The following is a 23,848-nucleotide window of genomic DNA, read 5'->3' as shown; positions in this document are numbered from 1 at the left end:
ATACACTCAGTTTTACACCAGGTTTCCATAACAACCCATCCAGTTTTCTTCACTGCTGAAGGTCAGTTTAAAAGGGGCAGGGCGCTGTGGATGACACTGTTAAGGAAGCAGAGTGCTGTAGAGGTCACAGTTCAGGGGGCAGGTAGGGTGGCCATTCAGGCCAACCTTAAAAAGACGGACTTAACACCCCCGCCCCCAGTCCCGCTAAGCCACGCCCCCTCCCACTATGCAGCCGACAGGGATTGAAAAAATTAAGGCAAAAATCAACTCCTGTCAGCTGCAGGGGTGAGAGGGACGGTGACTTTCTCCCTGCAGCTCAGAATCAAGGGGTGGATGCTGGTAGAGGTCACCGTTAGGGAGCATTCACATTGCGGACAAAAATAGGACATGTTCTATTTTTTTTCGGGAACGGAAATGCGGACCCTGAAATGCGTATTTCCGGAGCCGGGCCACACATATGTACGATGGGGCCGCACAAAGGCCAAGAAAAGACATTTGTCCATCCAGTTCGGCCTGTCATTCTAATCCAGAGGAAGGCAAAAGAAATATAAAAAATAAAAAAAATAAAAAAAAAATGTGAGGTAGAAGCTAATTTGTCCCCACTTTAGGGGAATAAAAAATTCCTTCCCGATTCCAATCAGGAAATCAGGATGACTCCCTGGATCAACGACCCCTCTCTAGTAGCTATAGCCTGTAATATTATTACACTCCAGAAATATATCCAGGCCCCTCTTGAACTCACCATCACCACCTCCTCAGGCAGAGAGTTCCATAGTCTCACTGCTCTTACTGTAAAGAATCCTCTTCTATGTTTGTGTACAAACCTTCTTTCCTCCAGACGCAGAGGACGCATAGAAATGAATCCGCAATTCCGTTCCGCATTTATTGTGGACGTGTGAATGGGGCTACTTTCACACTAGCTTTAATATTTTCCAGTATTGAGATCAGTCATAGGGTCTCAATACCGGGAAAAAATGCTTCAGTTTTGTCTCCATTCATTGTCAATGAGGACAAAACATAACTGAACAGATCGAAATGCTCCAAAATCCATTACTTTCCGTTCTGATGCCGGAGAGAAAACCGCAGCATGCTTTTCGTCCTGGGATGCGGAGTAAGACGGATCCGTCATGACCTACAATGCAAGTCAACGGGAATGGATCCATTTTCTCTGACACAATAGAAAATTGATCCGTCCCCCATTGACTTTCAATGAAGTTCATGAAGGATCTATCTTGGGTATGGTAAAGATAATACAACTGGATTCGTTCATAACAGATGCAGATGGTTGTATTATCAGTAACTAATGATGGCCTTGCAATTCGCAGCAAACTTAGTGCGCTCGCGATCCGCCGAAAATGAGAACATATGGCGATGTCTGCGCGCACCATATTCTTTTGCATTGCGCCAAACTTTTACCCATGACACATCCATCAGGTGGGACAGGACAGTCAATTGAGACATTTCAGCACATGGACACACCCCCAACCCTATAACAGAACCCGATCTGGCAGCCATTTTACATTATGAGTTTTGCCAGTGTAGGGAGAGGTTGCATGTTTGAGCAGGGACAGGCTGTTAGGAACTTAGGGACACTAAACGCTAGCTAAAAGGGCCACAAAAGTCCTTTTAAGGACTGGTAACGTTGTGCTATCGATAGATGTGATACACAGAGGGGTGTGATATACTTGTATATTACAGTGCATTTGTATGCTTCCAGAAAATACTGATTGAGGGCTGCGATCTATCAGCTTCCACAAAATAGTGATTGAGGTTTTCCATATACCAGTGTCCACAAAATTATATACCAGCGTCAACTAACAACTGATTGAGGCCTGCCATACATCAGCTTCCACAAAATAGTGATTGAGGTTTTCCATATACCTGCGTCCACAAAATACAGGATTGCGGGTTTTGATATACCAGCTTCTACGAACAACTAATTGTGGAAGCTGATATATGGAAGGCCTCAAATACTGCTCTTCTCTAGGGACTTCGGCACAGGGTCATTTTGAAAATGACAGGCAGAGAAAGAGGCAGGCCATTCTGCAGGGGTGGTAGGGGTTGGGCAGGTGCACCAAGCCGGAGCCCAAGTGGGAAGTTGGAGAAGGTGCGTGCGATTACGTCAAAGGATGCACCAGAGTTGGTTGAGTGGCTCACTCAGCCTTCCACTTCTGCACCCTCCTCATCCTCTGTATCTACACCCTCCTCACTCTCTGCTGTGTGCACCCCCAAAGACACCACCACCACCATAGCCCCTCCACTCGAGTCATAGGAATTATTTTTCCATCCATTCCCGGACCTTACTGATGTTCAGCCATTCTTGGCATCAGATGAGGAAGAGAAGGTAGCAACGGCTGCCACACAGCAGTCTCACGACAGTACCCAGATCAGCCCAAGGAGGGTGGTCCCCGCTATTGCTGCCTACTCTGAGATCTCTAATGTCAGTGGTGGTGAAGGTGACGATGATGACGTGTTGATGGATGTCATGTTGGTGCCCACAAGAGAGGAAGAGGAGGGGGGTTCAGAGGGAGAGACAGAGCAGCAGATAGGGAGGAGAAGGAGGAGAAGCAGGCAGAACTCGAAGTGCACAGGAGGCAAAAAGCAGACTGCAAATGTATCTGGAGCGAGCCATCCACCATGCACGGTCACATCTTGCGCTCCCAGGATGCCGGCACATGGCTCTGCAGTGTGGGCTTTTTTTTTTTTTTTTTTTTTAAACGTGTCAGCGGCTGACAATAGTATTGCCATCTGCAGCCTATGCTGTCAACGCATAAGTCGCGGTAAGCTCAACACTCACCTTTGGGATGACCGCCTTAAGAAGGCACCTGGCCTCCCATCACCGAGCCCAGTGGGAGCAACACAGTCAGAACCAACAAAGCCACATTCCTGGCGCTCCACATCCTGCCTCTTCTCCTTCTCCTCCTATTTGTCCTCAACTCCACCTTCCACGTGCCATCGTCGCGTTCATCTGGCACAAGGCAGGCTTCCATGGCCCAAATGTTCGGGCGTAAAAAAAAAAAAATCCTTTTGCCCAAGAGCTGACCGCTGGCTTGTCAGAACTGATAGCCCACCAACTACTGCCATATAAACTCAGAGGCCTTTAGAAAATTTGTGGCCATAGAAACACCGCAATGGAAGGTCCCCGGAAGGAAATATTTCTCCCAGAAGGGCATCCCTGAACTATATGGCCACGTTCAGCGGTAGTGTCGGTGCCAAGATGCATCTGACCACAGACACGTAGTCTAGCAAACACAGGCAGAGAAGGTACATAACTTTTACTGCCCACTGGGTGAACCTTCTGAATGCCATCAAGCATGTAACCCATGGCACCCGTTTGGATTTGGCGTTACCGCCACAGATTGCATGCAGGATGGCCTCTTCTCCTCCATCTTCCCCTCGGGTGACCCCTCCTTTTCCACTGCTACCGCCTCTTCCGTTGCACCCCCTAAGTTCCCAGAACCTATTCGACGTGCCAGGTGAGACGTTGCCATGCTGTGCTGCGGCTGTTGTGCCTGGAAGCCAAGAGCCACACCGATCCTGCACTGCTTTCAGCTCTGCGATCACAGGCCGATCAGTGGCTAACCCTGCTCAACTTGACAGTTGGTAAATTGGTGTGTGACAACGGTGCCAATCTGCTGAGCGCACTTAAACAGGGCAAAATGGCACACGTCCAGAACTTCGTTGTGCAGCAATTCGTTGCCAAATACCCCAGGGTCCAGGACATCTTGCGATAGGCCAGGAAAATCTCCACTTTGTATATGCTTGATAGGCTGCTCCAGCAGAAACATGCCGTTAACGACTACCTGTACTCTGCGGCAGGACAGGTTCTGGGGAGCTTGGTTTCTTTTCACCGCACCAGTGGCTGCTCATGCAGGCAGACTTCTGCGGCCATTTGATGAGATCACCAAACTGGTCAGTCGCAGCCAGGGTGCCATCAGTGACATCGTACCTTACCCCTTCTTTCTGGAGCATGCATCGGGTTGTGTCATTGAGCAAGCTGTCGAGGAGCAGGAGCTGGAAGATGAGGAAGTCGCAATGCTGAATGAATTCCCAGGGGGGGCTACTCCATCTGAGACAAGTCAGCAGGAGTCTGAAGAGGAGTCAGAGGAGGTTGGTGGCTGGGGGGTAGGAGGAGGAGCAAGAAGAGCAGGCTTTAAACTTTTCGGGGATCCCTGGTGTTCTCCGTAAATGGGGGGGGGGGGGGGGGGGGTGAGACAGAGGACAACATTCTCCTGGGCGATGAGCAGGAGCCAGAGCGCTCCACCGCTTCCAATTTAGTGCAAATGGGGGCCTTCAGGCTCCAGTGTTTGAAGAGGGACTCCCCATATAAAAAGCATAAAGGTCAAGGACCTGTACTGCATGGCAACGTACTTAAACCCCTGGTACAAACACAAAATGGCGGACATGTTACCAGCATCACAGAAGGCTGTCAGAATGCAGCATTTCCAGGCCTTGCTGCGAGAGATGCTGCATTCTGCTGTTGTGAGCACAGGCAGAGGAAGTTCCACCCACAGCAAAACAGGTGCGGGTACCAATTGTACCGCGCCTGCAAAAAGAGGGCGGTTCAAAGATGTGTTGGTCACGTCGGATATGAGATCATTCTTGCAGCCAACCCATCAACAGCTGCCCTCCAGATCCAGCCTCAGGGAACGCCTAGACCGACAGATGTCCGACTACATTGTGTTAACAGCCGATGTGGACGATCTGAGAAGCGAGGAACCCCTTGACTACTGGGTGTGCAGGCTTGACCTGTGGCCAGAGCTGGCACAATTTGACATGGAACTCTTGGCTTGCCCCTTGTCGAGTGTCCTGTCCGAAAGGATGTTCAGCGCAGCGGGGGGGGGGGGGGGGGAGAGAATCGTGACCGATAAGCGCACTCGCCTGGTTCACAACAGTGTGGACTACCTCACATTTTTTTAAATGAATGAGGCATAGATCTCGAAGGTATTCAACACCTGTGATGACCACTGTGTAATTGAATTTCCTCATGCCAGCCCACACATATCTGCCACCACCTAGAACAAAGAATGATCCTTGCCTTATGTATATACAGTGGCATAAAAGGCCTTTTAGGTCAGGTGAATGCCTAATGTTTGTGGCCTGTATTGGCCGACAGTTACATATTCATCCTGTGACCGCCTAATGTACCTCCAGCCACAGAACCCAAAGTTCTTTGCTGACAGGTGAATGCCTATTGCCTAATTTTTGGGGCCTGTACTGGCAGACAGTTACATTTTTTATCTTAAGCCACATAATCACACCGTTTTCTCACTCCTCTGCCTCCCACTTTCTAATGTCCCAGGGTCATGCGATTGTGCCCCTCACCCCGTACTGTGCCCCCTTATACCCTGCATTGTGCCCTCTTACCACACCCTGTGCAGTGCCCCTAGTCATTCTCTGTACTGTGCCCTCTTATACCCTTTTATCCGATCACAGTATGGCGGTGGTATCCAATAACTGGATGGCCATAACTGTATCCCTTTCCCTGCCCATGCCATCCTTTTTTAGACCTGGCATGAGTGGGAAAAATATGCAGATTGCGGTGATAAGGACCTTTGCGCCACAATCTGTGTCAGAAATACACCTAACAGACGTATTTCTATATAATAAATGACCACCTAATTGTATTATTATTCGGGGGTAGGGCGAATATCGTTATATTATATAGATTCTAGTGTAATCTACTGTTCCCTGTATTTCCCAGTAGAAAATGATCCTTGGGAAACACAGTCCTCATCCCTGACCACCAGGACCAGGTAGCTCTCCGTCAGTACATGGCGGCCTCTCCTCCTGTCACGGATGTAGTAGGGGAGAACACCAAAATACAACAAGAAGAAACAGGAAAGACAGACCTCACCGCTAGGGAAGGAAAAAGGGTCACCACCTATAAAACCCTGCTCCTGGCCCTAACTCCTATCCGTATGGGCACCTCTCGATGGCAGAGATGCCCATACACAGGAACTTGGAAAACCCTGGTAACCCTTGGATGCCCTAAAGGTAATGACAGGGCAGAGGAACCAGCGGCTCGCTGAGGTCTAGTAAACAACTGGGGGGGGGGGGGGAATACAAAACACAAGTTGAACACTTAACTTCTGAGGATGATGGATGAACAGGACTTCAACAAGAACCACACTCCAGCTCTTCCAAAACCAAATTAAGCTATCCAGAGCAAGGAGTGATGGGAAAAGTCGTACTAGATAGGGAAAGGTAAAGGTCACATGATCCACACCTGAACAGGAGGTGTGGACATACCAGCAACACACAAAGTGAAACCAAAAGAGGCTGTCAGATCACTCATGTGCAGTCTTTCAGACCTTCTAACACCTGTCTCAGGTGTGACAGTATTTCCCCTTCCCCTTCTACGGGTGACATCTGGGGAACCCAGGACCGACCTTATCAAGATGAGCTCTGTGGAATCCTCTCACCAGACGACTAGCATTAACATTGGTCACTGGAACTAGGGGTGGGCGATATGCAATATAAATCTGGCCAACGATAGAGATTTTGTTTATATCACCATATTGCGGTAGAACATGGCATGCGCCGCTCTCGGCACTCACCATGTTCTCCTGAGCCGGCACAGTGGAGAAGGAGGGAGTCCCTCCCTCCCCACTGTGTGTGGCTGCCGCTGACAACCAATGAGAACAGACTAGGAGGAGGAGGAGGGGCAGGACTGTGGCCACTGCGCCACCAATGAGAACAGAGAGGAGGAGGAGGAGGAGGAGGAGGAGGGGAGGGACTGTGGCCACTGCGCCACCAATGAGAACAGAGAAGATAAGGAGGGGAGGGACTAAATGCAAACGTAGCCTGCATATGCCGACCATATCCTCTATTACTGCGCACCGTGATCTGCAGCAATTAACCCCTCAGGTCCTGAGGGGTTAATTGTGGCGGATCACGTCGCGCAGTAATAGTGGCCAGGTATGGGATATGGCCGGCACATGCAGGCTACGTTTGTATTCTGGCATATTAACTATATTCATTGGTGGTGTAGTGGCCACAGCCCCTCCCTTCTACTCCCCCTCTTTGAAGTATTATATTAATTAATTGCGCCCCCCCCCCTCACACGATTAAATCATTGGTGGCAGTGGCCCCAGGGTCACCCACTCTCAGGTCCGGACCACTCATACGTCTCCTGTCGTTCCTCCTCAGGAATTTTGAGCACCAGAAAATGTACCAAACTGTGGATGGAACCCATATGCCCCCAAAAACGGCGACTTATCAGTGGATTCCTGTCTACGGTTATTTATAGCAAACTCAGCTAACGACAAAAATGAAGACCACTCTTCCTGATCCTCTGAAGCAAAACATCTCAAGTAAGTCTCCAGATTCTGATTAGTGCGCTCTGTCTGTCCGTTCGACTGAGGATGAAAAGCCGAAGAGAAGGACAATTGTACACCCAGACGAGTACAGATCGCTTTCCCGAATCTGGAAACAAACTGAGACCCTCTATTGGACACCACATCAGAGGGAATGCCATGTAGTTTCACGATGTTGTTGACAAACACCTGTGCAAGAGTTTTAGCATTGGGTAGACTAGGTAATGCAATAAAGTGTACCATTTTACTAAAACGATCGACAACCACCAGAATCACGTTTTTTTCCCAGAGGAATTCGGTAAATCTGTGATAAAATCCATGGACAAATGGGTCCAAGGTCTGGACGGGATGGGCAATGGAAGCAGAAATCCCAAAAGCCGAGTACAGGTCCTTCAAAAAAAAATTAGCATATTGTTATAAAGTTCATTATTTTCTGTAATGTACTGATAAACATTAGACTTTCATATATTTTAGATTCATTACACACCAACTGAAGTAGTTCAAGACTTTTATTGTTTTAATATTGATGATTTTGGCATACAGCTCATGAAAACCCAAATTTCCTATCTAAAAAAATTAGCATATCATGAAAAGGTTCTCTAAATGAGCTATTAACCTAATCATCTGAATCAACTAATTAACTCTAAACACCTGCAAAAGATTCCTGAGGCTTTTAAAAACTCCCAGCCTGGTTCATTACTCAAAACCGCAATCATGGGTAAGACTGCCGACCTGACTGCTGTCCAGAAGGCCATCATTGACACCCTCAAGCAAGAGGGTAAGACACAGAAAGAAATTTCAGAACGAATAGGCTGTTCCCAGAGTGCTGTATCAAGGCACCTCAGTGGGAAGTCTGTGGGAAGGAAAAAGTGTGGCAGAAAACGCTGCACAACGAGAAGAGGTGACCGGACCCTGAGGAAGATTGTGGAGAAGGACCGATTCCAGACCTTGGGGGGACCTGCGGAAGCAGTGGACTAAGTCTGGAGTAGAAACATCCAGAGCCACCGTGTACAGGCGTGTGCAGGAAATGGGCTACAGGTGCCGCATTCCCCAGGTCAAGCCACTTTTGAACCAGAAACAGCGGCAGAAGCGCCTGACCTGGGCTACAGAGAAGCAGCACTGGACTGTTGCTCAGTGGTCCAAATACTTTTTTTGGATGAAAGCAAATTTTGCATGTCATTCGGAAATCAAGGTGCCAGAGTCTGGAGGAAGACTGGGGAGAGGGAAATGCCAAAATGCCTGAAGTCCAGTGTCAAGTGCCCACAGTCAGTGATGGTCTGGGGTGCCATGTCAGCTGCTGGTGTTGGTCCACTATGTTTTATCAAGGGCAGGGTCAATGCAGCTAGCTATCAGGAGATTTTGGAGCACTTCATGCTTCCATCTGCTGAAAAGCTTTATGGAGATGAAGATTTGATTTTTCAGCACGACCTCGCACCTGCTCACAGTGCCAAAACCACTGGTAAATGGTTTACTGACGATGGTATTACTGTGCTCAATTGGCCTGCCAACTCTCCTGACCTGAACCCCATAGAGAATCTGTGGGATATTGGGAAGAGAAAGTTGAGAGACGCAAGACCCAACACTCTGGATGAGCTTAAGGCCGCTATCGAAGCATCCTGGGCCTCCATAACACCTCAGCAGTGCCACAGGCTGATTGCCTCCATGCCACGCCGCATTGAAGCAGTCATTTCTGCAAAAGGATTCCCGACCAAGTATTGAGTGCATAACTGAACATAATTATTTGAAGGTTGACTTTTTTTGTATTAAAAACACTTTTCTTTTATTAGTCGGATGAAATATGCTAATTTTTTGAGATAGGAAATTTGGGTTTTCATGAGCTGTATGCCAAAATCATCAATATTAAAACAATAAAAGGCTTGAATTACTTCAGTTGGTGTGTAATGAATCTAAAATATATGAAAGTCTAATGTTTATCAGTACATTACAGAAAATAATGAACTTTATCACAATATGCTAATTTTTTTAGAAGGACCTGTATGTGTCACCTTAGCACGTACACCGGTACCACAGGCTGACAGTCCTCAACACACTTACGCAACTCCAGCCACCAGACTCTGCGAAAGATGAGATCGACAGTCGATCTGCTCCCAGGGTTCCCAGCAAGCACCGTACAGGGATGTTCCTCGAACACCTTGTGACGTAATTCGGAGGGAACAATTTCCCCGGAAGACAGGAGTCCAGAGTATCCTCCTGTGCCTCCAGATCAGGATAAAGAGCATATATGACCCCTTAAAGATACATACAATCGGACTAGGATCATTAGACCCCCCCCCCCCACCCCCCAGGAAAGCTACGCAACAAAGCATCCGCCTTGACGTTCTTAACCCCAGGTCGGTAAGTGATGAAGTTAAATCTGGTGAAAAACAATGACCATCTGGCCTGCCTTGGGTTCAGTCGCTTAGCCAACTCCAGGTAGGCCAGATTCTTGTGATCCGTAATTACCGTAATAGGATGAATTGCTCCTTCCAACCAATACCACCATTCCTCGAACGCCAACTTAAAGAGGACCTTTCATCAGTTTTGACAGACCTAATTATGGTAATACCTTGTAGGGCGGCCCCCACTGATGCCACGGGTGTATATTTTTTTCAAACCCACCCCCCGTTCGTCCTTTGTGGCCCTCCGATGATTTGGAGCGCTGTATTATAATGAGCATTAAACTCGCAACGGGGAGGAGACGTAGTCTTCTGCTGTGGGCGTCTCCTTCTCCCTGGTTGTGAGCGCGATCCAATCAGAGAAGACTGCTCACAGCCAAGGAGAAGGAATCTCGGGGGCCACAGCGGACGAACGGGGGGTGGGTTTGAAAAAAATATAAAAAAAAAATAATACACCTATGGCATCAGTGGGGCCGCCCTACAAGGTAATACCATAATTAGCATATGTCAAGACTGATAAAAGGTCCTCTTTAATGGCCAGCAATTCCCTACATCATAATCCCTTTCAGCAGTCGAGAGTTTTTTTTATTTAAAGAAAATGCACATGGGCGCCATTTACTGGGTGAAGGACCCTGCGATAAGATTGAAGGGACCCCGGACAATATGGAGGGGGACGCATGGCCATACTGGCATTTTGCCGGATAGCTGGGTGTCCAAGGGATTGTCTGCCTAGAGATAGTTAGCTAGTGGGGGACGTTTTTTGGCGGGAAAAGGGTTTCCCGCTTTTGTGGGATCACCAGGCAGAAGAATAATTCTGCCTGGTGAGCACCCTACAATTGGTAGGAATTTTAGCCTATGGTAGCCCTGGGTTCAGGGGAAGGTTAGCGGAGCCCTGGAGACGTCAGCTGATTGGTGTAGGGGGAGGCTGAGGGGGCTATAAGTGTCCGTGCTCCGCAGGCTGGGGCTTGTCTTTGATTTGAACCTGCCTGTGGAGCCGGATCCTGTGTGCTTTCCTACCGTGTGATGGATTTCCTGATGGAGGAGCTGGCGTCTAGAGCGGCGGTAGAAGGTGCCCCGGCGTGGATCCAGGATTGTCTGGCGCAGCTGCGTGCCCCGGTTTTCCAGATGGCGGAGGAGACATCGATGTCGGCGATGGATCGTGCCCAGGAGGGTGGAGAAGCTGCGGTCTGCGTCCCGGCTGGATTGGTGCGGAGCGAGGTGTCGGAGCTGCCGGAGCTGAGGGAAGAGGCGGTGGCGTCAGGATCTCGCGAGAGGAGCCGAAGATTGCGATCGCAGAAGAGGAAGTTCTCACAGGACTCTGCGGAGCGTGCGGGACCGAGGCAGCAGGATCGGAGGAGGGCCGGTGGTCTCGCGAGAGGACGTCGCGAGATTACGCCGGGCACGTCGGGATCAGCTGGAGCGTCGGGTCAAGGTTCAGCAGTGCCAGGGGACAGCAGTGGATGCCGCAGGCCGGTTTCTAACCCCGCTCTGCGGTCCTGTGGTAACGGGTCGCAGGGTCTGGGGGGACAGGTGGATTCTGTGGGCAACACGCTTCTGGAGCAAGGGGATTCTACTTCGGGACCGCAAGCTGGATGGCCGTATGCTGCTGCAGCACCTCTGCCTGGATCGTCTTCTCTGTCGGGTGAGTGGTCTGCTGTGCAGCTTGCCCCTGTTATGTCCTCACTGTCCAGAGTGCTTTCTTCCCTGGAGGGTTTGTTACCTCGGTCTTCTGCCCCCCCCTTCCTCAGACCTCTAATGCGGAGCCGGCTCTCCATAATGTGGCTTCGGCTTGGCTTGCAACTGAGGGGCTGGGGGGGGGAGAGGCTGACAGTGTGGTTGAGCCGCTTTCGGTTCAGCAGTTACCGGTTTTAGATAGAAGGGGAGGTATTGCCGAGAATTGTTTGAAGGAAGTGTTGCCTTGTTCTGTATCCCCTTTAGGTTTTCATTTATCTGTGGTTGTTAAAGAAAAAATCTGGAGTGGTGATTATGTAGATATTCTCTCTCTCCTCCCGGCCTCTAAGGAATTTGTTTCCAAGATGGAGCGCAAGGAGGAGAGAGTGGAGGAGGATAGGCGCCGTCCGATTCCTCGTTCTTTCAATAATTGGTTACAGGCGTTCTGTATTTTCGCAGGTGTTTTGGGTGAGCGTTTTCCTGAGAAATGTTCGGGTTTGTTCCAGCATGTTGATATTGTGTTAGAAGCGTATAAAAATTTTGGTGGTTTCGGTTGGTTCCAATATGATGAAAATTTTAGACAGAAGTTGGCGGTTTATCCGCAGCTGCAATGGGGCACCAAGGATGTTGGCTTGTGGCTGAATCTGTTGGTGCCCCAGAAGCCGCCGGTGGTTAGTCAGAGAATAGCTCCGGTGGGCGGTACTATGAAGAGGGGTCTCTGTTTTGCTTACAATGAGTCGCAGTGCAAATGGCCTGCCACTTGTAAGTACAAACATGAGTGTGGGTTTTGCGGGTCAAGTCACCCAATGTCGCGGTGTTTTAAAAGGGCTAATTTGCCAGCGCAGCCACTGGCAAAAGAGTTTCTTTTTAAAAGCATCGACGCCAGTAAATCTGGTGAGAATGCTACCTTGGCTAAACAGGTTTCCAAATCGGCAGATAGCTGATTTGTTGGCCAGTGGTTTTGCTGAAGGTTTTGTGTTGCCTCCATTTTCTGGTAAGGGTTGTGTTTTAGTTAAGAACTTACCTTCAGTTCAGCAGTTTCCGTGGGTGGTGGCGGAGAAGTTACAGAAAGAAATTGCTGCTGGAAGGGTGGCGGGCCCCTTTTCGGTGCCACCTTTTGAGGATTTTCGTTTGTCTCCTCTGGGGGTGGTGCCGAAAAAGGAGCCAGGTGCGTTTAGGATTATTCATCATTTGTCATATCCATTTGGTCAGTCATTAAATGATGAAATTGATCCGTCTTTGACTAAGGTTTGTTACACTACATTTGATTCTGCTGTTTCAGTGGTCCGGATGTTTGGTAGGGGAGCGTTAATGGCGAAGGCGGATGTGCAGTCGGCATTTCGGCTTCTCCCCATTCATCCGGCGGCATTTAATTCTTTGGGTTTTCATTTTCAAGGTTTGTTTTATTTTGACAGATGTCTCCCAATGGGCTGTTCTATCTCGTGTTTTTATTTTGAGGCTTTTTCCACTTTTATTGAATGGGTGGTCGCAGCACAGGCTATGAAGGGTGGGATAGTTCATTATTTGGATGATTTTTTGTTTGTTGGTCCGGCGGATTCGGTGGTCTGTGCTGAGGTTTTGGCTGTGTTCGTAGCAGTGTGTGCGGAATTTGGGGTGCCATTGGCGGAAGAAAAGACTGTGTTGCCTTCTAGTTGTATAGAATTTTTGGGTATAGTTATAGATGCTGAGGTGGGGGAGTTTAGGTTGCCAGTTGACAAGGTTAAGAAAGTGTTTTTGTTGATCAAGGGTTTTTTGTTGCGTCATAGTGTTACTGTTAAAGAAATTCAGTCGTTGTTGGGTTTGTTGGCGTTTTGTTGTAGAGTTATGCCCATGGGTAGGATTTTTTGTCGGCAGTTGGCTCTGAAAATAGCTGGGTTGCGGAATCCGTGTTTGCATGTCACATTAGACAGGGGGATGAAGGATGATTTAGCGGTGTGGCTGAGTTTCTTGCGCGATTTTAATGGTCGAACGCTGTGGCAGGAAGAATTTGTGGACGCATGTCAGTTGAACCTGTTTACGGATGCAGCAGGTAGTGTGGGCTTTGGCGCATTCTGGGACGGGCGGTGGTGTGCAGAAAGGTGGCATGTGTCTTGGGTGCAGAATTCAGTGTTGTCTAATTTAGTGTTGCTGGAGCTGTTCCCGGTAGTGGTAGCCTTAGTGCTTTGGGGTCAGTCTTTTCAGAATAGACGTATTCGTTTGCATACGGATAACAAGGGAGTGATGTATGCAGTTAACTGTTTAGCTTCCAGATGTCCACTGGTTGTTAAATTATTAAGGCATTTGGTCTTGTTGTGCTTGCAGAGGAATGTATGGATTAAAGCTGTTCATATTCCTGGTTGTACTAATGATGTGGCTGATGCTTTGTCCCGTTTGCAGATGGATCGGTTTCGCAGCTTGGTGCCATCGGCCGACGCTTTCGGGAGTCCTTGTCCGGAGCATCTGTGGGGGCTGATCTGGAGTTAGCTCTGAACCTACTGAGGCGGTCAGTGGCGGTGTCCACATGGCAAGGTTATCTGTCTGCTTGGTTGCGTTGGGAGCGGTTTGCGGCAGGTTTGTCAGTATCACCATGGGTTTTGAATGAGGCGTTGGCTTTGTCGTTTTTGTTGCATTTATTTGAAGAGGGTTTGGCGCATAGTTCAGTCTGTCGGATTATAGCAGGGGTGTCATTTTTTCTTAAATTGTTTGGGTCGGGGTTATTTACTGAGTATTTTTTGATTAGGCAGTTATTGAAGGGTTATAAGTCAGTGGGTCATTTGCCGGATGGGCGGTGTCCCATTTCCCCAGAGTTGCTTGTTAGGTTGTGTGGTGTTACAAGGTCAGTTTGTTTCTCTCAGTTTGAGGTAGTATTGTTTTGTACAGCTTTTATTGTTTTGTTCTTTGGGGCTTTGCGGATTGGGGAGCTGTTACCTCGTTCGAGGTGGGCTAAGGGAGGTTTGGCTTTGGGACAAGTGGTAGTGCAGAAGGCAGGCGTATCTTTGTTTATTGGAAAGTCTAAAACGGATCGGGCAGGTAAAGGGTGCTGGGTTAGATTGGGGGCAATTGAGGACAAGAGGATTTGTCCGGTGTTGGCTGTGGGGCAGTATCTGGCGATTCGGCCTGAAGGGATGTTGGATTGTTTTCTGGTTCATGATGACTTATCCCCACTGTCTCAGTTTTCAGTTTCGGGCAGTACTATCAAAGTGTTTGGGTAGGTTGGGGTTGAGTGCTAAATTCTTTTCCTCTCATTCATTCCGTATAGGTGCCGCGACTGCGGCTGCGCAAGCTGGCTTGAGTGAGTCAGTTATAAAGGGGATCGGCAGGTGGTCTTCTCACAGGTATAGATTGTATGTAAGACCGCATTTGTTAATTATATGATTTATTAGTTTCAGGTATTACAGTATGGATTCTGGGCCATTCTTTCGTCCATTGGGCTGAAAAGAGGGCTGCAGAGAGGTGCTACGGATCCAATCTTTCGTTTTCAGCGGAGGCCGTCAAGATATACTGGGCCGGAGTTAGAGGACTTCGCTGGTCAGGTTTGGTTGATTTAGTGTTCCATTTGCATGATGTCTTTCCTAACCCGACTATTATCATTATTCATTTAGGAGGTAATGATATAGGTTGTTTGGACACTATGGAGTTGATTTTTCAGATGAAAAGGACATTTTCGGATCTGCATCGGTTGTTTCCTGATACTCGCCTGATCTTTTCAGAAATCATTTGCAGGCGCTGCTGGCTGCTGTCCCCGGAGCTGAAGTTCAAAGAGAAAGTGCGGAAGAGGATTAATCGAGCAATGTCTAAGTTTATGCCTATGTCCGGGGGATTTTCTTTTAGACATGTTGATCTAGAGAGTGGAGAGGCGGGCCTTTATTTTAGAGATGGTGTACACTTATCGGTGATTGGTTGTGATATTTTTAACCTCGACCTTCAGGCTATGATTGAGATAGCGGTTGGTGGGGTGGGGCCCGCGCCGCCTTGTTAAGGCGGGTGGGCCGGTTGGGTGAAGTAAGGATAGTCGTCCCGTGATGGGATGGACTCTGAGGTTTAGATATGTATATATTTATTATTGGAGTCTGAGTTTATGACTGGGCTCTTAAAAGTTTAAGTTGTTGTATTTGGTAATTATTTAATAAATCAGTTCCGTTTACCTCCACTCTCTAGTCAGTGTTTTTATTATTGTTGATGGTATGCTGGTTTATTGATGTTACAGGTTGGGCAAAAATATGCCATGTATTGCCATGAAGGGACCCCGGACAATATGGAGGGGGACGCATGGCCATACTGGCATTTTGCCGGATAGCTGGGTGTCCAAGGGATTGTCTGCCTAGAGATAGTTAGCTAGTGGGGGACGTTTTTTGGCGGGAAAAGGGTTTCCCGCTTTTGTGGGATCACCAGGCAGAAGAATAATTCTGCCTGGTGAGCACCCTACAATTGGTAGGAATTTTAGCCTATGGTAGCCCTGGGTTCAGGGGAAGGTTAGCGGAGCCCTGGAGACGTCAGCTGATTGGTGTAGGGGGAGGCTGAGGGGGCTATAAGTGTCCGTGCTCCGCAGGCTGGGGCTTGTCTTTGATTTGAACCTGCCTGTGGAGCCGGATCCTGTGTGCCCCTCCCGCCCGCCCTTTATATATGGTAAGTATTTGGGGCCGTGATTGATGTTGGGTGAAGTAAGGATAGTCGTCCCGTGATGGGATGGACTCTGAGGTTTAGATATGTATATATTTATTATTGGAGTCTGAGTTTATGACTGGGCTCTTAAAAGTTTAAGTTGTTGTATTTGGTAATTATTTAATAAATCAGTTCCGTTTACCTCCACTCTCTAGTCAGTGTTTTTATTATTGTTGATGGTATGCTGGTTTATTGATGTTACAGGTTGGGCAAAAATATGCCATGTTCCTACCCTTACCTCGGACGCGTCAACCTCAACAATAAATGGCTGAGACACGTCCGGTTGCACCAGAATAGGGGCCAAAGCGAAACATTCTTTCACAGCAGAAAAGGCCTGTAATGCCGCATCAGACCAGATAGAAATATCAGCACCCTTCCTAGTCACGTCTGTTGAACTATTCAACGGTGGTTAAACCTTTAAGATTAATTTACGGTAGTAGTTGGTAAACCTCAAAAACAGCATATGCACCTTCAGATTTTCAGGTTGATGCCAGTCCAACACGGCATGGAGCTTCTCGGGATCCATACGAAAATCTGAGGATGAGAGCAGGTAACCCAGAAATTGCACTTCCTGGGTCCAGATTGCTGGAATCTGCCCTACAATGGGACATCTTAGCATCCAACTTATTCTCTCTTAGGATCTGTAACACTTGTCTGACATGATCCTGATGAGTCTCCATATTAGGCTAATAAATTAGTATGTCATCAATGTATACAACTACAAACCTCCCCACCAGATGATTAAAGATGTCATTGACAAAGTGTTGAAAAACCGCAGGAGCATTGGTTAACCCAAAAGGCATGACCAGGTTTCTAAATCCCCCTCCTTGATCCTCACCAAATTATATGCCCCCCCAGATCCAATTTAGAGAACACCTTGGCACAGACAATCTGACTAAACAAATCCGGAATCAAAGGGGGTAAGGATCACTGACAGTAATATGATTGAGCTCACGGAAGTCCAGACATGGTCTCAGGGTACCATCCTTTTTCTTTTTGTTTACACCTTGATGCTGCAAGTACAGACAAATATTCACAAAATGTCCCTTCTTGCCACAACAAAAGCAGACTCCTTTCACATGACCCAAGCTTTTGCCAATAGTTCCAGGAGTAGCTCCTCCTAACTGCATAGGCTCCTCACTAAACGCAACCACCAGTGTCTCTCCACCATAAGTGTCAAAGGTAGCAGGACCCTTGTTGGACAGTACGTCCTGAAGGTGAGGACCCCTAGATCTCTCCCTCAGGCGTCTATCAAGACGCACAGCAAGGGACATGCTTCCAATGACTCAGAATTTTCATGAAAAGCCAACGCGTCCTGCAGTCTCTCAGAGAGACCCTGACAGAATTGCCTACGGAGAGCAGGATCGTTCCACTCTGTATCGGTAGCCCATCTACTTAATTCAGAGCATTAGGTCTCCGCGGAACATTCTCCCTGCCACAAACCCCGTAACTTGGTCTCGGCCTGAGAGATCCGAAGGCTCTAAAGAATTCATCTACCGACCGGAGGGGCGGTGATCCGGTCGGCAGAGAAAAATACCAAGATTGGGCGTTCTCTTTAAGCAACTAAATAAATCATACCCACACGTTGACACTCATCGCCAGAAGAGTATGGATGCAGGCGAAAGTATAATTTACATGACTCCCTGAACCGGATAAAATTGTCACTAACCCCGGAAAACCTGTCCGGGAGAGCCACCTTTGGTTCAGGGCAGGCCTGGGACCCACCACTGGAACCAGCAGCCCGTGGACTCTGAATCTGCAAGACCATCGCACGTAGGTCTGCTACCTGCAAAGTCAGATTCTGCAGCTGTTCAACCAGTTCGGACATAGTATCCATACCTGCACAGATCAGAACAAAAAAATGGCGGGATAGGGCCTCTGGATAATGTCACGGATGTAGTAGGAGAGAACACCAAAAGACAACAAGAAGGAAGAGGAAAGACACTAGACCTCACCGCTAGGGAAGGAAAAGGGTCCCCACCTTTATAGGTGGTGACCCTTTTCCTTCCCTAGCGGTGAGGTCTAGTGTCTTTCCTCTTCCTTCTTGGTAAGGCTGCTCCTGGTCCTAACTCCTATCCGTATGGGCGACCTCTTGATGGTAAAGATGCCCATACACAGGAATCTGGCAAACCCTGGTAACCCTTGGATGCCCTAAAGGTAATGACAGGGCAGAGACAACCTGTTTCTTCCCTGGTGAAGGAACCAGCGTCTCGCTGAGGCCTAGTAAACAACCAGGCGGTGAAATACAAAACACAACAAGCGGAACACCTAACTTCTGAGGATGATGGATGAACAGGACTTCAACAAGAACCACACTCCAGCTCTTCCAAAACCAAATGAAGCTATCCAGAGCAAGGAGTGATGGGTAAAGTCGTACTAAATAGGGAGAGGTAAAGGTCACATGATCCACACCTGAGTAGGAGGTGTGGACATACCAGCAACACACAAAGTGAAACTAAAAGAGGCTGTCAGATCACTCATGTGCAGTCAGTCTATCAGACATTCCAACACCTGTCACAGGTGTGACACCGTCACGCTGCTCCGCTGTGTACTGGTGCTTATTATGACACTAGGGCTGGGTTCACATCCTATTTTTGCCATCCATTTAATGCATACCAAAAATTGTAGAAATTTTTTTTTACGTTAACATATGCATTTTTTTAAATGGACTCTGCAGGATACAAAAACATGGAGTGCTGCACATTTGTATACATCAAATAGAAAATACAATTTTTCTAGGCTCCAGCAGGGCACATTTTTGAGAGTTTCCCTTTACGCTGGGTTCAGACCTGAGCGTTCGGAAACGAGCGCTCTGTATGCGCGATTGTACGGGCGTTTACAATCGCGCATACAGAGATTGGCGTTCACACATTGTCGCGCGTTCCCGAATTTCTATGTGCCGGAACGCGCGACAAACGCCCAAAAAAAAGCTCAAGCACTTGTTCGAGCGTCGGGCGTTTTACAGCGCGATCGTACGCGCTGTAAAACGCCCAGGTGAGAACCATTCCCATAGGGAATCATTGGTTCTTGCCTGTTGTGCGTTTTACAGCGCGTAGGAATGCGCTGTAAAACGCTCAGGTGTGAACCCAGCGTTAAGGCTGCGTTCACACGGGCGTGATTTCCGCGCGGGTGCAATGCAGTAGGTGAACGCATTGCACCTGCACTGAATCCTGACCCATTCATTTCAATGGGGCTGTGCACATGAGCGTTTTTTTTTCATGCATCACTTCTGCAATGCTTTAAAATCGCAGCATGTTCTATATTCTGCGTTTTTCACGCAGACCTGGCCCCATAGAAGTGAATGGGGCTGCGTTAACGCATTGCATCTGCAAGCAAGTGCGGATGCAATGCGTTTTTCACTGATGGTTGCTAGGAGATGTTGTTTGTAAACCTTCAGTTTTTTATCACGCGCGTGAAAAACGCATCAAAACGTATTGCACCCGCGTGGAAAAAACTGAACAACTAAATGCAATTGCAGCCAAAACTGACTGAACTTGCTTGCAAAATGGTGCGAGTTTAACTGAACGCACCCTGAACGCATCCGGACCTAATCTGTCACGCTCGTGTGAACTCAGCCTAAGGCTCCATTCACACATTCGCAATTCCATTCCGCATTTTGCGGAACGGAATTGCGTACCCATACATTTCTATGGGGCCGCACGAGGTGCGGCCCCGATCCGGAATTGCGGACCCGAGCTTCCGGGTCCGCAATTCCGATCCTGAAAAAAATAGAACATGTCCTATTTTTGTTCGCAATCGCGGACAAGAATAGGCATATTCTCTTAGTGCCGGCAATGTGCGGTCCGCAAAATGCATGTGTGAATGGACCCTAAAATGGATAAAAATGGCCCTTGATTAAAAAACTTCTTTTTTGTGGGAATTTTTGCCAGTGATCCCCCTCTGGTATGTGACATGTTGTGGGACTATTTGTGTACTTCTAGTAAGTTTTTGCTGGCTGCAAATATGACCTGAAGGTTTTTCAGGTTTGCCTGCCATTAAAGTGAATGGGGCCCGCGGCAAACGCCCAATGTTCGTCTATCACTATCAGTAACGGAAGCAAAAACGCTAGTTGTAAAAGTAGCCCAAGCTGTAAGGAGGCCACAGTGCTCACCAGAGCGTCACAGCTGATTGGTGGTGCTACTGGGAGTTGAACCCCCACCGATCAGATATTAATGATCTATCCTGAGGATAGGCCATCAATTTCAAAATCCTGGAGAACCCCTTTAAGGGTCCATTCACACGTCCATAAGTGTCTTGCGAATCCGCAAAACACGGACACCTGCAATGTGCGATCTGCAATTTGCGGACCACACATCACAGACACTATAATAGAATATGCCTATTCTTGTTCGCAATTGCGGACAAGAATAGGACATATTCTATTTTTTTCAGGAACGGAATTGCGGATCCCGAAAAAACAGATGCGGATCCCGGAAATGCGGATTTGCATCCGTTCCAGCCCCATTGAAAGTGAATGGGTCCGCAAATTGCGGAACGAATGCGGACCCAAATTACAGACGTGTGAATGGACCCTTATTGGACATAGGGTGTGTGAACAGATAAATGCTTCCTCCATGTGTGATGGCCTGTACAGGACTATAGTTATGATTACTGAAGGGAAGGCTCAGGCAAGACTGTGGCTGGCACCAGCTCCAGGCAAACTTGGGCAGACACATTACACATTGGGCTTTGGGGGCAGATCATAAGAGTAAATACTCTCACCATTGCGACTTTGTTGTCCTACATACATCTGCCCTGGGCTAACATGGCAATTCCAGATGTGATTTGAGTCACATGGCGGTCCTGTGTCGGGGACTGCTAACCCTGCGTTCACATCTGCATTGTGAAATATGGCAGGCTGTTCCTCTGCCGGATTTCACAACGCAGACGTTAAAGTAGCCCGTAGTCATATCAGCCGTGAATATGCTGTGCAATAGTGAAGTCTTGCATTTTATAAATAGGAAGGGGGCCTGTAACAGTGGGTTCCACTATGGTAGACCCACTGCATCCATGTGGATGGCAGTTTACTATAATGGCTGCCATGTAATGCTACATTTCCCCTGCAGTGGCTGGTGTGTACCGCCATACAGTGTCTGCGTACATGGACCCTAGAGATTGCTGGCAGCACTATTTTTCCTGTCCAAATAATGGCCACCAATGCAACCCAAAGAACATCATGTCAACGAGATTCGTCAAGTATCTACCCTTTTTTGGATTATATTTATAAGAGGAACCACGACGCAGATGTGAACAGAACCCTAGGGTTTGTTCTGCAGTCACAGTTTTTGCTGCAAACTTCTCAAACTGCAGGAACAATGCTTCGGTTTTGCCCCGATTTCAGAAAATCGCAGGAAAAAGTAACTTTTTTTGCTGTATAACTTTAACTCTTGAGCTATAGTTACAGAGGAATACTGCGCATGGCAGGCAGCTGTCACTTCACAATTTTTGGGCATACATGCCAACTCTCCAAGAACATCGGTAAGAGCTGGTAAATCTCCAGCAGAGATCATAGAGGGCTGCATTCTCCTGGGAAGGCGCACCATTAGACGCAGCCCGATACTTGCTGTGAAGTGGCGCGACTTGTAACAAAAAGTGGAGAACCTTCTTGGAATGGGGTAGGACCTTAGGAAAAGGATTGTGTCCATGCCCTGAAAAATATGGGCAGCGCCACTCTTCTTCTGCAGGCCAGCGACAAAGAGTATGGTCATTGCACTATTCGGTGCTGACGCGCCACTGAAAACCCTATCCTTAGGCCTCATGCACACGAACATGCCGTTTTTTCGCTCCACAAAAAAACGGAAGCCACCCGTGTGCCTTCCGCAATTTGCGGAACGGAACTGGGCGGCCCATTGTAGAAATGCCTATTCTTGTCCGCAAAATGGACAAGAATAGGACATGCTATTTTTTTTTTTTCGGAGCCACGGAACGGTGCAACGGATGCGGACAGCACAGAAAGTGTGGCTCGGATGCGAACCACAAAAACGGTTGTATGCATGAGGCCTTAGGGTGTGGATGTACCCTAAGAATACGTTCATGCAACGGATTTTTGGCACTGCAAACCTGCGCTGAACCCACCTCCCATTGTGTCTAATGGGAGGCTGTGCTGCACTTTATGCAGCCGAGGATTTTTTACATGTCGTTTTCCAGACAGCGCCAAGAATGGACATGTACAGTTACCGGGCAGACACCTCGGAAAGCCGCAGCGGGAAACGGCTCGCTGTTTAGCTCCATTCAATCGACTTAAACCGAGATTAGGACCGGACCATTCAAAATGAAAACCCACCGCAGAAAATACAGCGCTTTCTGTCGTTGGGCTACACGGCGGTCCAAAACCGTCGTGAGAGCATACTCTAGGGAGGATCATTTACTAGCGCCTCTATGCCATTTCATTGCATAAACAAAGTCACAAGAATATTTTATCGCATGGGCGTTTTTATGCTGCTCTCGCCACTTGGGAACATTGGCCTCAGCAAATTTACTTAACATGCGTTAGGAACAGGCACACAGACTGCTGGAGGATGCGCCAAATTTATGAAAAGGTCATAAATTACACGCGTTCCCCGGCAGCATAGGGGAGAATCAAAGGCTGGTGTAAAATGGCAGTCATTGTAAATGAGTCCTGAGGACTGAATTCACACTGGAGTGTTGTATTCTACAGCGCGAATTCAGCAAATGCTTCCATAGGGCGCCATTGACCCAACAGCCATAGTCTGGCTGGTATACGGTTTTTTTTTCCAGGCGTATAGTTAGCACAGTCTGTAGTGCTATTCCATAATGGAGTCGTCCAGCAAAAAAATACGTTTTAATTTAACATGGGAGCCATATGTCATTGTATGTATAGCGCCATTTTATATCAGTATCACAATATAAACCAATGTGTGACATAAACATTAATAACACATGGCTCCATCTTCAGACTCCTGGAGCCCTTCATATAGGAAATAACTGTAAAATGGCTACTTTATTACATATGTCATATACATGTGTCTTTTACACATACACAGTGCCACTTCCGTCATTACCTGCACCGGGCACCGTGGCCCAGGCCTCTGGAGCTAGCAGCCACTCCTCCGGAACACTGGGACCCTCAGCCCGCCCGCGCCGCCCATAATTCCGGATGCAGCAATTACGCCAGGCCGGGGATTATGAGGTGAATTGAGGCGGGGAATCCTGCACTGTGGGAGGACGGTGCGGTGACGTGCGGCTGACGGTCCGTCTACAGCGAGCGTGTGCTGAGCCTGTCATACAGAAACCTGATGACACTGCCAGCATCGGCCATTTTGTTGCCAGGCTTTATGGTTGTAGTCATATCATGTGTAGAGGGTGGCAGCCATTACTGCTCCTCATGGCCGGTAGTCAGAATGTATCCCCTGCTGTGCAGGACACAGTGACAACCGTTGTGGGAGCTGTAATGGCAGATGCTAGGGTTGTCACCCAACTTTCCCAGGCACAGAAACCTCCTATTTAACAGTTTCCTAACAATTTTCTGAGCAGTGGCACAAGGAAGAGAAGACAGTATATGCCTAGTAATAGCTGCCAAATGTATCACCATTACTCTGCTGCATTGTGTTTTTGACTGGTTTCCCCCTTTGGTGATGTGAGGACATGCAGTGCGGTACAGACACCACAGAGAACACACCCTATTTTATTAGTCAAATCTGCCCAGTGCTGCTGGCATCCATCACAGGACGGTTCCATATCTGTGTCATGGTTTTCATTGATAACGGAAACCACATTGTAGATGTAAATTGAGCCTAATCTGGTGCTGGGGCTCCATCCAAAGAGCAGCCATTTTGTCAGTGGAGTCCATATTAAAGGGGG

The 23,848-nt window shown here is 48.1% G+C and overlaps 1 protein-coding gene across 2 annotated transcripts in view; it reads right to left on the bottom strand.

The window, feature by feature from the left end:
* ACBD4 (acyl-CoA binding domain containing 4) overlaps positions 1-23,247 on the bottom strand; it is a 72,284-nt gene extending 49,037 nt beyond the window's left edge. The window contains exon 1 of one of the 2 annotated variants that reach the window (XR_006390447.1): positions 23,050-23,247. The gene's annotated coding sequence lies outside the window, so the exon portion shown is untranslated. The remainder of the gene's footprint in view (positions 1-23,049) is intronic. The other variant, XM_044298670.1, reaches the window with a different exon arrangement.
* Positions 23,248-23,848: the final 601 nt, after the last annotated feature.

This window comes from Bufo gargarizans, chromosome 6 (assembly GCF_014858855.1).
Source record: "Bufo gargarizans isolate SCDJY-AF-19 chromosome 6, ASM1485885v1, whole genome shotgun sequence".
Taxonomy (NCBI): Eukaryota; Metazoa; Chordata; class Amphibia; order Anura; family Bufonidae; genus Bufo; species Bufo gargarizans.
Note: the sequence above shows the minus strand (reverse complement) of the source record. Positions and strands in the feature narration are given on the sequence as shown.